Here is a 3,742-nt window from a genome sequence, read left to right on the forward strand (position 1 = left end):
TCGCTGCAGCAGGCTGTTCTGAGGAAGTGATCTGAACGGTTTGACTCGCAGTGGAAAAAACCCAGAGGAGCCTCCCCTCTCAGCGCTGGTCACGGGTTTAGAGAGAGAGAGAGAGAGAGAAAGAGAGAGAGAGAGAGAGAGAGAGACATTAAGAGCTATACAAATTGAGAGACACAAAGACGCAGAAAGAGACAGAGAGAGAGAGACAGTGAAACAGCGAGAGAGTGAGACAGCAAGAGAGTGAGACAGCAAGAGAGTGAGACAGTGAGTGAGTAGGAGGAAGCAGAAGAGATCTAGTTTTCTCTCTGTGAGGAACAAGCTGTGAGGGTCTGGTCTGAGGAGGGGGTCTGGTCTGGGGGGTCTGGTCTGAGGAGGGGGTCTGGTCTGGGGGGTCTGGTCTGAGGAGGGGGTCTGGTCTGGGGGGTCTGGTCTGAGGAGGGGGTCTGGTCTGGGGGGTCTGGTCTGAGGAGGGGGTCTGGTCTGGGGGGTCTGGTCTGAGGAGAGGGTCTGGTCTGAGGAGAGGGTCTGGTCTGGGGGGTCTGGTCTGAGGAGAGGGTCTGGTCTGAGGAGAGGGTCTGGTCTGGGGGGTCTGGTCTGAGGAGAGGAGAGGGTCTGGGGGTTCTGGTCTGGGGGGTCTGGTCCGGGGGGTCTGGTCTGAGGAGAGGGTCTGGTCTGGGGGGTCTGGTCTGGGGGGTCTGGTCTGGGGGGTCTGGTCTGGGGGGTCTGTCTCAGGAGCCACCATGAGGTCCAGCACATGGCTCCTCCCCCTGCTCCTTCTCAGCTCTTCAACCAGCGGTAGGTTGACCCTCCACACTGGTTCTGCTCTCTGCTGGTTCTGCTCTCTGCTGGTTCTGCTCTGTGCTGGTTCTGCTCTCTGCTGGTTCTGCTCTCTGCTGGTTCTGCTCTCTGCTGGTTCTGCTCTCAGCTGGTTCTGCTCTGTGCTGGTTCTGCTCTCTGCTGGTTCTCCTCTCTGCTGGTTCTGCTCTCTGCTGGTTCTGCTCTCTGCTGGTTCTGCTCTCAGCTGGTTCTGCTCTCTGCTGGTTCTGCTCTCAGCTGGTTCTGCTCTGTGCTGGTTCTGCTCTCTGCTGGTTCTGCTCTCTGCTGGTTCTGCTCTCCGCTGGTTCTGCTCTCAGCTGGTTCTGCTCTCTGCTGGTTCTGCTCGGTTTCATTCTTTGAGTGGAATCACGTTCAGGCTCATTCTATCATCTGAATTCTGTCCAGTTGATTTCTGTCACGTTTAATCCATTCATATTAATTCTGTTCAGTTTAATTCACTTTGTGTAATTATTTTGGTTGAATTTGATTCTGTTTAATTCTTTCTGTTTAATTTTGTGTTGATTAATCCAGTTCTGTTAAATTAATTTCAGTTCAATCGTTTCAGTTCACTTGTTTCAGTTCAGTGTTTCAGTTTCATGCCGTTACTCCTCTGCCGTGCATTGCCTTTGCGGTTGCTTTGTAATGATCATTTAATGTATGAATCTGTGAAATGGTGCAGCCATGAAATTCACAATAGACACCATTAGTGTTCATTGTTATTCATTAAGCATACATACTGTAACGAGTATACTGTTCCATCAGGCGCCGGCGGCCTGGGGAGCCCCTCCGTGTGCTAGCTAATGACATTGAAACTCTAGCCAGGAGGGCTTATGCCCACATGCCCCCGGAAATACAGACGGAGCTTGCCAGGGACCAGTTTGTCCAAGCCATAACCCCCAGGGAGCTGCACATTCAGACCCAGCTCACCCATCCCCGCTCCATACAAGAGGCTCTGGAACTGGCTCTGGAGAGGGAGATTGTGGGGGGCGGGACCATGGGAGGCAGCCCTGAGGAGAGTGGTCCTACAGTGAGAACCGCTGCATGCACTGATGCAGCCGAAGTAAAGCCTGCATGGGTGGCTGAAATTACCAAATTAATTCGGGCTGTCTCCATGCATTCGCCGCAAAGTGCCACACAACCTCGCCATTGCCCCCTGGTCTGCTGGGGATGCGGACAACCTGACCATCTCCTCAGACAGTGCTCCAAGCATTCCAAAGACCAGGGAAACGGCCCGGGGCCCGTATAGATGGGACAGTATGGACCCCGGGCACCGTGTCCTGTGCTGTTGCCGCAAAGGATTGAGGGGCCCAACAGCACAGATGGGGGAGAGGGGCTCCACTCCCCCCTGAAGCAGACGATAACACAGAATCCACGATGGTGGTGGGTTGGACTCATTCTGGGAATTTCTGCCATGTTCCCGTCACCATACACGGGGCCCCACATACAGCCCTTGTGGACACGGGCTCCACAGCAACACTGATGAGGCCAGATGTAGTTCCGGCGGGGACACAGTTGGAGCAGACTACAGTGCAGCTGAGGAAAGCAACTGGTAAGTTGGCCCCTATGCTTGGTAAGGGGAGGGTGACGTTAAATGTGGGAGGTCTGTCAGTGGATTTCACTGTATGGGTGGCGCAGGTGCAGGACCCCTGCATACTGGGGCTGGACTTTTTGAGGGCTGCGCGCTGTCTGCTGGACCTGGGGAAGAACACATTGACATTTCCCGGGGGCCCCAGTGTTAAGTTGATACCACCCACCCAGTCCCCAAAGCCACACCCCCTGGTCAGGACAGCCATGGAGACACACTGCCATGACACAAAAACCCCAGTAGAGAGAAATACCCCCCCTGTAAGCAGCTTCCTGCCACTAGTGCCCCATGCCCCCAGCAACGGTCAGCCCCCCTCTGCACATGCCGAATCATCTTCCCCAGCCCAGTCAACTACGGTGGGGGAAACGGACAGGTTGTCGGCGGTGAGAGGGATATGGAGACAGAACTGTGGCCAATTGGAGCAATGGCAGCAGGAGGAGCTGTGGAAGGTGTTATCTGACTTTATGGACATTTTTGCACTAACAGACAATGAAGTGGGCCTGACACACCTGGTTCAGCACGAAATAGACACTGGGGATGCATGGCCGATCAAGACGCGTCCCCGGCGTCTCCCCATGGGTCACCGTGAGGCTGCAGACAGAGCGGTTGAAGAGATGCAAAGAGATGGCATTATTGAACCGTCGGACAGCCCCTGGGCCTCGGGAGTGGTGATGGTGTCGAAAAAGAGGAGCATCCATTACCCAGGATCAATGAGTCATTGGACTTGGTGTCTGGCTCTTCCTGGTTCTCTTCACTAGACCTGCGAAGTGGATACTGGCAGGTGCCCCTCAGCCCTGAAGCAAGACCAAAGACTGACTTCTGTACGGACAGGGGGTTGTGGCAGTTCCGGGTCCTCAGTTTTGGCCTGTGCAACGCCCCAGCCACCTTCGAGAGACTCATGGACAGGGTGCTGGCTGGCATCCCCCGTCAGAGATGTCTGGTGTATTTGGACGACATCCTGGCCCATGGGAGCTCCTTCCAAACGGCCCTGGAATCGCTGAGGCTGGTGCTGCAGAGAGTGGCGGCGGCAGGCCTAAAATTACACCCGAATAAGTGCCGCTTCATGAGGAAGGAGGTGGAGTTTTTGGGTCACAGACTGGGGGGAGAAGGCATCAGCACACTGGAGGAGAAAGTGCATGCAGTGAGAGACTGGCCGACACCAACTGACCAACGACAGCTTCCTCGGCCTGGCCTCATATTACAGAAAGTTTGTACGAGGTTTCTCCTGCATAGCTGCCCCCCTGCACCACCTGCTGCAGAAGGACAGGGACTTCACCTGGACGCCACAGTGCCAACAAGCCTTCAACTCCCTCCAGAAGGCACTGACTGAGGCCCCCACGC

Source organism: Pollachius pollachius, assembly GCF_949987615.1.
Source record: "Pollachius pollachius genome assembly, chromosome: 17".
In the NCBI taxonomy this organism is placed as follows: domain Eukaryota; kingdom Metazoa; phylum Chordata; class Actinopteri; order Gadiformes; family Gadidae; genus Pollachius; species Pollachius pollachius.